The following is a 13,465-nucleotide window of genomic DNA, read 5'->3' on the forward strand; positions in this document are numbered from 1 at the left end:
GATTTAACATTTGACACAATTAGATTATCTTATTTTTAGTGTAACTGTATGCAATCTTGGGGTTAAAATAAATTTAAGAAATAACGCAATGTTTAAACGAATACTAAAAAAAGGCACTGGCCTCCAGATCGTCCGACAAGAACAGAAATAAAATATATAATTGAGCCGTGCCATGAGAAAACCAACATAGTCTTAGTTTTCGAACAGCATGGATCGAGACCAACCTGCGCATCCGCGCAGTCTGCTCAGGATCCATGCTGTTCGCTAACAGTTTTTCTAATTCCAATAGGCTTTGAAAGCGAACAGCATGGCTCCTGACCAGACTGCACGGATGCGCAGGCTGGTCTCGATCCATGCTGGTCGCAAACCCACTATGTTGGTTTTCTCATGGCGCGGCATTATATTTTTTTAGATATATGGATATTAATGGTGTATAATTATGCTACGTATACTGACAGACTATAATGTTGCGGAAACACGTGAGAATTAGATGTTTTAACTAATTTTTACGATAAAAATTGTATATTTAACGTGCATTAAACACTACACCCTCCCTTGCGTTATAATTGGTAACGACAGTGGAAAGCTTCTTTATTGCCGCTGCGGTCAGGGTTCGTTTCCCGGCGCGACCACATGTCATTTTATTCGTCATAATTTTCACATCATTTAATAGGTATAATTATCAGTATCCATGAATTGCAAGAGTCGATTTTTTATAACTTTTAATGCGTGCATTTTTTTTTATTCCAGGTTGACACAAGAGTTGTTTACTGGAATCAGAAAACGGGACGACTATTTATTTTCACGATAGAGAATATACTTATGTGTGAAGTTTCTACTAGTTTGATCAACAGATGCAGACAGACAGCCCGGATGAGCCATTCGTTCTCAGTGACATTCGTAACAACAGATAAAAGCTTATACTTATTGAGATCAGGAAACTGAATATTTCCATGTGGTTCATCATTTGTAACCTGCTAACATATCGTGTTCCAGTACAGAACCAACATGCGTCTTTTTAAAGTACATCTTCGGACATTAAAAGGGGTGTACTGCACTTCTTAGAAGACGGCAAATCGAAAAGCCTATAGCGGTAATCAGCATTCATGGGAATAACGAAAACATGTACAGACAATAGTAAAAGAAGTGATACTCAACTGATTTGTTGAGTCAACCGCGCAGAATTAAATGTGCGAATTGCTAGTTTTTCAATCAGAAATGAACATATAATAATATAAAGAAATGCTTGATGTTATTGATTACTCACATTTTAATTCTGCTTATTTCATTTGGACAAGAAATGAAAATGATTCATAACCGTTTGAAAAACTGATTTAAAAAGTATTTAAGTTGAATAAAATGTTAGTTTAATCTGACATGTCTCCAATTAATAACAATATGATTTTTTCTCATACCCTGTCTTTGTCTTGCTTTTTTCTAACATACCGTTTTCTGCTGTAGGTATCACCGACATTCATTTTGTCATCTTTCAGTGCGTGCCCATATACAAAATCAGTTTACATAAAAGAAAAATACGGGATTTGTATACTATATATGCATATACGGGAAAAGTCTGGTAAATGTATCTTTTAGAAATACTGGTCCGTGAATTCCCCGAATACGAAAACCAAATTCAGTCTAAATGTGACGCAAATATGGAATCTGTATACTCTGCATATCTTGCATAAACGGGGAAAAACCTGGCCCGTATATCAAAAACTACAGGTTCGTATATCCCCGTATATCAGATGCAAATACATTCCGTATATGACACAAGTACGGGATCCGTATATTGCATATACCATGCATATACAGGACTAGTCCGTAGCCCGTATAATAAAAAATACAGTTTCGTATTTTCCCCGTATATGACACAAGTACGGGATCCGTATATTGCGTATACCATGCATATACGGGACTAGTCTGTAGCACGTATATCAAAAAGTACAGTTTCGTATATGCCCCGTATATGACAAAAGTACGGGATCCGTATACTTAGTATATAATGCGTATACGGAAAAAATCCGAATCCCGTATATTAGAAAATACAAGTCCGTATATGCCCCGTATATTAGATGCAATCACAGTCCGTATATGACAAAAATACGGGATCCGTATACTACGTATATCATGCGTATACGGAAAAAATCCGAAGCCCGTATATTAGAAATACAAGTCCGTAATTACTATATGCCCCGTATATTAGATGCAATCACAGTCCGTATATGACAAAAATACGGGATCCGTATACTACGTATATTCGGAATATACAGGCTCGTATACGTGTTCCGTATATTCTAAATACGGAAAGTATACGGGAAAAAAAGTCTCAAGACCCTTCGAATACATGAAAATGAAACTTATGTTAAAGCAGGACACGAATAAACACCATTTCTAGGGATTTTTTAGGAAAGTTCGTATATTGCATATATACGGGAAATATACATTTATGTATATTCGGCGTATACGGGATCCCGTATATGCATGACAAATATACGGACTTCCCGTATACTAGATGTTCCGAATACGGGATCGTATATTAGGTCCGTATTATTTGTAATATACATCCCGTATACGCCCGTATTTTCGAAATATACGGGACCGTACACTCCCGTATATTGACCCTTTTTTCGCAGTGAAGTTTATTGAAAAAATGATTGAGGAAGAGGAATATTGTAAAGAAATATTTAAAGAGCACTTAACAAAGAACTAAGAATGTCTAAAAAGATGAAAGTGAATTTAAAAACAAAAAGTTTTGTCATATCTGTGAAAAGAATATACAGAAGTTTCAATCAAAGTAAGAGACCCATTGTCATATAACAGAAAAAATTCAGAGGAAGTGCTCACTCAGAATGTAATATTAATTTTAAATAACACATAAAATTCCTGTTATTTTTCAAAATTTTAAAGAGGTTATGAGGGTTTCATTTCATCATGCAGCAAATGGGGAAAATTTTAAAAAAAAGAAATTAATGTTATTCCTACAATATGAAAGATATATGGCATTTATGATTTCCGACTTGGTTTTATTGATTCATTCCAATTTATGTCTCAATCATTGGATAACTTAGAAAAAAATATTCCAGAATTTAAATATTTATCCCCAAGAATTTAATAAAATATACAATTATTTAAAAACAAAAGGTGTTTATCCATATGATTACATGGATTCATTTAAAAAATTCAAAGAAACAGAATTACTTTCTAAAGAAGTTTTATTCAATTTTAAATGAAACACACATATCTGAAAACGAATATGAACATGCTAAAAAACGTTTGGAATTAAATTTAAAATTAAAACAATGGGAGAATTCATTGATTTTATTAAAAACTGACGTTTTACTTTTAGCTGATGTATTCGAAAATTTTAGAAAATTATGTTTAGAGTACTACAAATTAGACCCTTTGTCATTATTTTAGTAGTCCGGGTTTAGTTTGGGATTGCAATGTTAAAAATGACGGGAATTAAGTTAGATTTAATAACTGATATTGATATGTATTTTTTATTGAAAAAGGACTGAGAGGAGGAATAAGTTATATTTCAAACAGATACAGTAAAAGCAAACAATAAATATATAAAAGATTATAATTCAAAAGAAGAAAGCAAATACATTATGTACCTTGACGCCATAATCTTTACGGTTGGGCTATTTTGTCAACTTTACCCTCGGGAAAAATTTTTAAATTTATATCCGAAAAAAACAATTTAAGAAATTAATTGCGAAAGGTAAAACAACTTTATAGTTGAATGTGATCTTGAATATCCGAAAGAATTACATAAAACCCACAAACGATTATCCTTTAGCTCCTGAAAAATAAAATACCAGACGAATGGCTTTCTGATTATAGTAAAAATTAAAACAGAATTTAAAATAGGAAAAAGTAATGTAAAAAAATTAGTTCCAATTTTAATGAAAAAACAAAATTATGTAGTTCATTTTAAAAATCTTGAACATATACACAAAATTTAGGGTTAAAAGTAACAAAAAATACATAAAATATTAACTTTTGACGAAAGCCCTTGGTTAAAAAAGTTATTGATTTTATTACTCAAAAAAGATCTAAAGCAAAAAAATTCATTTGAAAAAGACTTTTTTAAGTTAATGAACAATTCTGTATTCGGTAAGACGTGGAGAATTTACGCAAGGGGGTTTAATATTAAATTAACTCATGATTGGAAAATATTTTATTAAAATACATACCCAAAACCCTTCATTTGTTAGTTCAACGATGTTTAACTCTAACCTTTTTGGTATTCATAGAATAAAAGAAAGTTTGTTATTAAACAGACCTGTTATGTTGGAATGTGATTCTAGATTTATCAAAATATTTAATTAGATTTTCATTATAATTACTTTAAAGGGAAAAAGTACGAGGGTAATTTGTAAATTACTATTCACTGAAAACTGATTCATTATGTTTGAAATAAAAACAAAAGATGCATATGAGGATTTTTATAAGGACAAAGATTTATTTGATAATATGATTACGATAGTAATTCAAAATTTTATTTTGATAATAATAAAAAGAAATTTGGAAAATTTAAAGATGAAGCTGCCGGCATTCCCATTGTTGAATTTGTCGGATTAAGAAGTAAAATGTATTCTTACTTATTAGAAATGAAGTTAATGTTAAAAAATGAAAAGGGGAATTAAAAAACTTGTTGTTAAGAAAAAAATAGTTCATAAAAATTACAAAGATACTTTGTTTAATTTTCAACCCAAACTAATCAAAACCTTTAAAGTTATTCGTTCTGATAAACACAATTTTTCCAGTTATTATAAATAAAAAACATCTTTATCATGTTATGACGATAAAAGATATATTCTTGATAATGGTATTGATACATTAGCTTATTCTTAAATTAATTCTTAAATTAACTTTTAAAAATTAAAACTTATATTAATTCTTAAATTATAGAACCATAAATTTGTTAATTGAAATATTCATAACGTTTAAAGAATTAATATAAATAACATATTTATTTTAAATTCTTTTGCATAATTAATAGAAATAGATTCATTTTTTCTTTTTTTTTTGCATTGGTAACTTTGAAGAATTACATTTTCTTTATTTTTTATTTGTAATTTAGCTTCTCCTTTATCTAATTTAATTGCATTCAACAAGAATAATTAAGATGCAATTAAAATTAATTGTTACTTTATTCCATTTTGAACTAAACCAGAACAGCATTTACAGTTTTCCATTGAAATAATCCCCCATCGGTATCTTGGTATAACATGTTAAAAACAATGGAGGTTTCTTAATTAATTGTCTTTCTATTTTATTTATTTTTTCATTTATTTTAAATTGAATATTCCCATTATATTAATTATTCCAGTTAAATAAATGTCCTTATTGGTTAAAGTAATTTATAATAGTTTTTTCTTTTTGTTTTACATTATTAATTTTTTAGTATTTTATACAGTAAATCTACAACGGTACTTTGTCTTGTAACATTTTAATGAAAATAAAACATAATTCCGCAAGCATACTTGTTTTGTCTTGATATTAAAACATTGTTGTTTTTACATTTGGTATATATTTAAATTTAAATTCTTTGGTGGAGAAGCCCCAAAGGGATCAAAGTACAAAGCACTTTTCAGAAAACTTTTAGTTTTATCGAAATACAAAGAAATTAAAGTAAAAAAACCCAATTTTGTTCCAGGCCAACAGAGTCGTCCAAATTTTTTAATTTCCACACTCGTCCTTTATTTTTAATTTTAATAAATTATTTCTACTAAATACACCCCAAAAGTTTTAATTTTAAATTGTTTTTAACCCCATTGTTCAATTTCAAAGTTAGAAATAGGTTTGTTTATAAATTTTATTTTTTTTTACTATAGGAATTCGTCTGTACGGTCTCCGTTGGAAATAAATCTGTAGTCCTTTTCCCCCCATAACAAAGTTTGTAATCAAAGGTATTCCTAGACTAGCAGCCAACATACCTAAAAAGCCGCCATTTTTTTTTTGTTTTTGTGTTAATTTAAATCACTCCAGATCCTACTAATTGCTTTCTTGATTAGGTGTAAGATATGGTGATATCATATTTCTCTTATCTTAGCTACTGAAATCATACCATTTCCCAAAGTATTTTACTAACACCAGTACTGGCCAGTCCAGAAAGGGCCCCAATGCCTAGGGGGGCTAATATTTTGGGCTATTTTTGCTGCCATTGGAAGAATTGTTTTTTCTTAAAAAACCAGCCAAAGCTCCTAAAAATCCACCATTTTGACCTTGACTGGACATTTGACTTTTTGAAATTGTAATTTCTAATCCCTTATTATTGCAACAGCTTTTTTAATTTGATTATTTGTGTTTTTGTTAAAAAGTAAAGGGAAGTTTCCATTTTAATTGTTCATTTTTTTATCTAAAAGTATGTGGAATTTTGTTTTTTTGGTCGGGCTAAATTTTTCTTTTGTCCATCTGTTAGGTTAACTTTATATTCAATATAATTTGATGGTCATTATATTTAATTTGTATTTATTTTATTTAATTTATATTTATTTTATTTAAACAATGAAAAGTTCATTTAAACAATAACAAGTTCATTTCCAATAGTTTTTTATTTCAACTGTTTCCTCATATAATACAATTGCGAAAATACGATATTTGCAGTGGGAAGTGTAGTTAACTTAATTGTTAATGTAATTTGTTTAGGATCTTTTTTTATTACTTCCTTTTTATATTCCAAGTTAAAATGAACAAATCCATACAAACTTTGAAAATTAAATTATTTAGCAGACTTCCAGTAGTTTTAAATTTTTTTGTTTATAATGATAATTAATTACATATCGTATATTCTTGATATACTTGTGTATTCTGTTTCTGGATAAAAAAACACCATTACCAACTTCAAGACGACAAGAACTCAAAGTGCAATTTTCATCTGCTGCATTAAGTTTAAATGTATCTAATAAATGTGGGTTATGTTCTTGTGAATTACTTTTGTTAGGTCGTTGTAAATAAACAAATACATGTTGTGGTTTTGTTACACCACGTTTTTTCTAAAGGTGTTAATTAATCTGTTGTGTATCAGTTGATTGCGTCATCATTTCCCGAAGGTTATGACCATCTTGCTTTTGTAAATTTTCAGAAATTAAATTAAGCCCAAAATTCATTAAAAATTAAACGTGGAACCCATAAAATTTAAATTTTTGGGTTCAATTACTCTACCAGGATCAGCAGCATTAGCTCTAAAAATTAATTCATCATCATCTGTCAGCTGTAGTGTATTTGAATTGACTTGGAGGTAAAATATTAGTTTCTAAACCCTGAAAAAATGAATAATTATTTAATGGAATTTTAGCATTTACCTCTTTACCTTCATCGATTAATTCCTTTCTAAATTTAAAACCTGAATTATCAGCAGTAGCAGCAGTATCAGTAGTATCTAAATAAATATATTCGTTTGTTCCAGTTGTTTTTACATAATCTTCAGACAATTCAATCAAACTCTTTACATTTATTACTTTATATAAATTATTACAATCATATACAAATTTTTCCATTTTGTTTAACCACTAACTGATCAATTAATGAAGCTGCATTATTAATTAGAGCAATTTGATTATCATTATAAGGAGAAACCATTAGCAAGCTTATTTATTTTAAAAAACTTACTTCAAAATAACCATTAAACCAATCAAAATATGAGCTTTATCATTAATTGTAAAGTGATACCCGTTTTTTTTGTTGCTTAACATTACCTCCCAGAACAGATATTAAAGCTGTATCTAATTGAATAGGAGTTAATTCATATCTTTCACAATATTGTTTTGTTCTGAACATGTATATATTATATTATTTTATTTTTTATTTTATTTGTTATTTTATTTTTTATTAAAGTTAAAACTTTAGTTTTTATAAATTAATCTGTTAATACGTTTTTGTCGAGCTGAAGTTCCAGATCCTGACAATAATCTATATTAATCTTATATTAATATCCTCCTCATTATTTATTTTACTTATTCTTTCTTGTAATTCCTTAGCAATTAAATTACCAACGCCGGAGCGGTTTCTTTTTAAATTTTTCAACAATTTTATTAGTATCTCCAGTGAAGCTTCCAATAAGCTTTGCTGCAGCCAAATTTCCAAAATTCGTTCCAACCCTTTTTTTTTCCACTTTCAAGTGCTGCTTTTCCTGTGTTTCCAAAGCTTTTTTTCCAGCTGTGCTAATTGGGAAAATGCAAACTCCACTGAAAACATTTCGTTAAAGTGTCAAAGATTACCTGTTCCGTGTATGATTTCTTTTCCCGTTTTTGAGCATCAACCATAAATAAATATTCCTTTATTTTTGTCTAAACTTTTTGTACATTATATAAAACTAAAATTTATAATTTCATATTTTTTTAAAATTAGTGTTTAAAAATGTTTCAACCTCATTAAAATTAATTATTCTACCAAATACATCTGTAATATATATTCTAATTGAATTTTTGATATATTTATTAATTTCAGAATACCAACTCTTTGTGGTTCTTTGTAATGGATAAGTCTTGTTAAATCTGCAGTACTTAAAGCATAGATAATATCACTGAAAATTTCCATCAACAAGTGAATATCAATAAGATCACAATGAATGTAAATTGTATCAACAGAGTTAGTTATATTTGGTGTTGTGTTCCCCATTCGGTATTTATCAATGGCTTTTTTCTCAATCCAAGCAATGTATGAAAATTTGACATTCTTAAATCCAACATAAAATTATCTGTAATTGAAATCAAAATCTTAAAAACTACTTAAATCAAATTCCAAACTTATTGGAGCAATTTCTGATTTATTAAATTCAAAATCATCATTACTTATTAATGTTCCCAATATAATTATTAAAATCTGTTAACTGTAAGAACCATTTGTAAATATAATATCTTTCCTTCTTTACCATTATTGTAACGAATTCTTTTATTGTCATATTCATCACTAATATTATGCCCAAAAGTAGGTCATAGTGTTAATACTATCCAAACCAACAAAAATAAGTTTTATTTTTATCTAAATTAAAGAACGACTAAATCTGATTGTAAAATCATCGGGGGATTTTTATTATCTTTAACTGTTTCAGAACTTAATACTATTTTTTGTTCCTTTATATATTCAAGAAAAATAATTTTTATATAAAATTTTCATGTTGTTCTGGTAACAATTTTTTCATTTTTAATAGTTCATCAATTATTCTAATACCTTCATTTTTTAGTTCTTCATTATTATTTCCAGCAATCAATTGAACCCAAATTAACTCCAAATCATTAACCAATTCTTTCGGATACATGGACAAAACGTCATAACCTTGTCCTTTTAATTACCTTTTTAAATTCATAGATCTTTTATTAATAGGTAATCCTGATTTTTCTGTTAATTCTTTAATATTTTTATTGAATGAATTGAATGTGTTTTATTATTGTTATATCTTTTATTAATCAAATCAATTAAATCATCATCTACTTTAGTGTTAATTACTTCCTTTCCAGTTATTTTATCCTTAGCAATTAATTTGTTTTTTCCGTAAAGTTTATTTTAAATTAATAATTAAATTACCATATTGGGCCATTTGGTGAAACTTTATATGGGGTTTTGATATCTTATTCCTTTCCAAATAAACTCTGAGTCATTAATCATTTTTGATAAACGTTCACCATATATTTTAAGATTTTTTTTGTCTAATTTTAACTCTGAAATTCTCACCCACAGTATAGGTTCTGCATCTGAAAATTCAATTTTTTCATCTGGATTTTTACTGTTTCATTTATTTACGAGTCCCTTCTTTAATTTTTCAGTAACCTCTTTTCTTGTTTTTATCCAATCATCTTTATTTTGTTTATTACTAACTCTGATAATACAGGTAATTCCAATCTGATAATACATCTTTATCAATATTTACATCTAAAATTTGCCTCAAATTCTTTTTTGATTCTTCAGGAAATTCTCTAGTGTCTTCAAACTCATCATCTTCATCATCCAAACCCATATGATCTTTCGGGGGTAATAATCGTATTTGGTTCTTGGAATAGCTGTGGGGTAAACCCTGGTAGTTTGTAGTCTTTCATTTCATCACCTAGTAATGCTAATTGTTTTTTATTCCCGGTAAGCTTTTAAAATGACTTTATAATTGTTCTTTTTGACTTTCTATTTTTTCAGTAATTGGTTTATAAATTTCAGTATACATGTCCCGATTTGTAGCTTTTTTTAATTTTTCTCTATTATTTTTCTCTAAGATCTCTCATCTTTTGTTTCCCACTAATTTTTTTCTTTTTCTTATTTCATTAAAGTTTTGATTGCATTTATATAATAATGTAAGATATTGTAAAATAATGTAAAATAATGTAATATTATATAAATGGAAATTCCGAATTAGATATAAAAAGTATAAATTAATAACTTTAAACAGCATTATCCTTTTATGCCAGATTCTTTTTTTAGAAGTTTAATATGTGGATCTTCTGGATCTGGAAAAACAAATACACTAATGCATATACTTTTAAAACCTCTTATATATTTTGATAAATTAACTTGTATGCTAAAAACCTAGAACAATCTAAATATCAAGATTTAATTAACAACTTAAGCCAAAATTGCAAAAAAATTAAAGTAGAATCCAAATGAAAACTTGAATGTTCTAATAATGAAATAATTGAGTTAATGATCTTGAATCAGAAAACAAAAAGTAGTAATATTTGATGATTTTGTATGTGAAGATAAAAAGGTTCAAAATGAAATAACAAAATACTTTATTAAAGGACGTCACAAAACTGTTGTGTTATTTATTTAGTCAGTCTTACTATAAAACACCCAAAAAATATTCGAATTAATGTTCACATTTTATTTTTTTGAAAATCCAGGTAAACGAGAAAATGATTATGATTTGTATTTAACAAAATATTTGATCGTGATTCATTTGCTAATGCAACAAATCAAAAATATGATTTCTTATAATATTGACAAACCAAGGAAGTTTTTAAGAAAAAACTTTACTGGTTTAAAATATAGATGGTTTTTTTAATGATGTAAAACAAATAAGTGAAATGACAGTAAAGTAAAGTTAAATTTGATATGATTTAAGTGATTATTTTCTACTAAAAAAAAAATGCAAAAAGCTTAGAAAGGAATGGAATCATATCTTCATAGAAATAAGGAACGTGATAACACAATGAACAGAGCATAAAATATGGGAGGTTAATGAAATAATCAACCTAGGAAATCCAGGATAACCCGCTGATTTCAGTTCCAAGACGGTTTGTGTATAAAAAAATTTAAAGTGAATAGATGACTATAAACTTGAAGATGTTAAAAGTTTTTTAAAAAAAAAACACTAGAAGCAGAAGTAAAGAATATTTAAGAATTTAACAAAAGATTTTAAAAAGAATTCATTTTGTAGTTGAATTAAAAAGGTAAAATTGAAGAAGAAAATAAAAGCTATGACTGATTTATTAAAGAACTTGAAGAGAAATCTGATTTGACAGATGACAATAAAAAAAAGTATTTAAGAACCAATTTTGAAAAGTTATACACTCAAGTTCAGAATTAAAAAGATAGTTTTGTTAAACATTGAAGAACTAAAAGACAAGATTATTGAAGCTGAAAAAAAATTACAAATATGTATCAGTAGAAATTAGAACAGAAATAAATAAACTAAATACTGAAACTGAAAAAAGCATAAAGATTTTATTAGAATTAATTTTAAATAAAACTTGCAGAATATAAATCTGAATTGGAAAAGGCAGCTTCACAAAGAGGTGATGATCATGACACAGCATTAGAGGATTTTAAAGAAGAAATTAAATTTTAAAATAGATGACTTTAAAAAACAATTCGAAATTGGATAGTATTGTTGACAACCGTCATAATTTAAAGTATGGGAGACTTAAGTAATATTACAAAAAATTACAAGAAGATATGACGAGCTTTTAAAGCTAAAGTTGAAGAACATAAAAATGAACTGGACTTTGTAGTTGAAAAATCAGTTAAACAAGGAGAGTTAATTACTGGCTAATTTCTGAAGCAATTAACACAGTTAATAATCAGCTAGAAAATTTGGGGAAAAAACAACTTGTAGACCTGATTAATAATGTTGATGCACGTCACAATATAAAGTTCGAAGAGTTAAGTAAACTTAAAGGTTTATTACAAAAGATATTAATGAATTTAATGATAAATTTAATGATAAAATTAAAAAAAAAAATAAATGATTTGGACTCTTTTAGTTTTAAATATCAGCTAAAAAAAAGGAGAATCATTACTGCTAATACCAAAGTAATTACTGCTAATACTAAAGCAATAAACGCTGATGTCGAAGAAATTACAATACCAAGAAATTTAACAAAAGTTAAAATAAAATGTTTTCTTAAAACAAGAAACACAATTAGCTAGAACAAAGAATACTGTTGACAATCTATCTGCTTCTGAAGTTGCTACAACAAAACGACTTGATGATTTAGCTGAAATAATTTTTAAACTTAAAAAAAAAAGACAAAAAAATAAAAGAAGAATTGGGGAAAAAAAAAATAGAAAAAGGAGACATGAAGTGTTTCTTTTGAATACTATTATAATCTACTTTTGATAACATACAAATGAAAAAGTATTTTGACCGTCGTGGTGTTGGATATATTCAACATATAAAAATATGGCCCCCTCTGAACTATTAAATTTATTTGAAATAAGACCTGGAATTATCGTAGATTTATAAAGATTTTATAATCATAGACCAAAAAAAATAAAATAGATGTACTAGATATGCTTTTGAGTGGTGTGTTTATAGTTAGAAAAACCGAACTTATATAATAGATATTAAGATTTTATTAAAGGGTGTGAGCTCTTTAGGTGAACCGGATAAACCGACTAAAAGCCCAATATCACATTTTATATTTAGGTGGCGGAATTATAGACCTCAGGATGATGTTTTATTTTTTGATATATTTGATAATGTAAATATAACAGCTGAGGCAGCTGAGGACTTTGACACTGATCAGTTAATATCTATGTATAAGAAAAAAATTAAAGTTTATCTAAAACAAGGGACAATGTTTGACATTCATCCTTATGAGGATTCAGCATCTACAGAAGTAACATTTATGCTTTTGATGGGTAGTTACATTAGATTCTACATATCGGATGAACCTGTATCTTATGATGGAAACAGACTTTTGGATTAAAAGTTTAATTAAAGTTTTAATTACTATGTGTACCCTAATAATATACAACAAGGAATTCCTTATTCTTCATCTTACTGTAACTCGCTTGTTCGGCTATATAAACTTGTTCAAGAACATCCTAATCTTCAGAAGTGTGGTGTTGAACTTAGACTTATCATGCAAAATATGAAAGCAGTGAAGGAAATATGCACAGAACTCGGGTGGTAAACGATCTGGCAACGTTCGAAGTCAATACGTGCAAACGGATTACAGCGTAATTCTCAATCAGATGTTTCAAAAAAAAAAACCGACATAAATGTTTATCTTAAAAGGAATGC

This window comes from Mercenaria mercenaria, chromosome 5, assembly GCF_021730395.1.
Source record: "Mercenaria mercenaria strain notata chromosome 5, MADL_Memer_1, whole genome shotgun sequence".
NCBI lineage: Eukaryota > Metazoa > Mollusca > Bivalvia > Venerida > Veneridae > Mercenaria > Mercenaria mercenaria.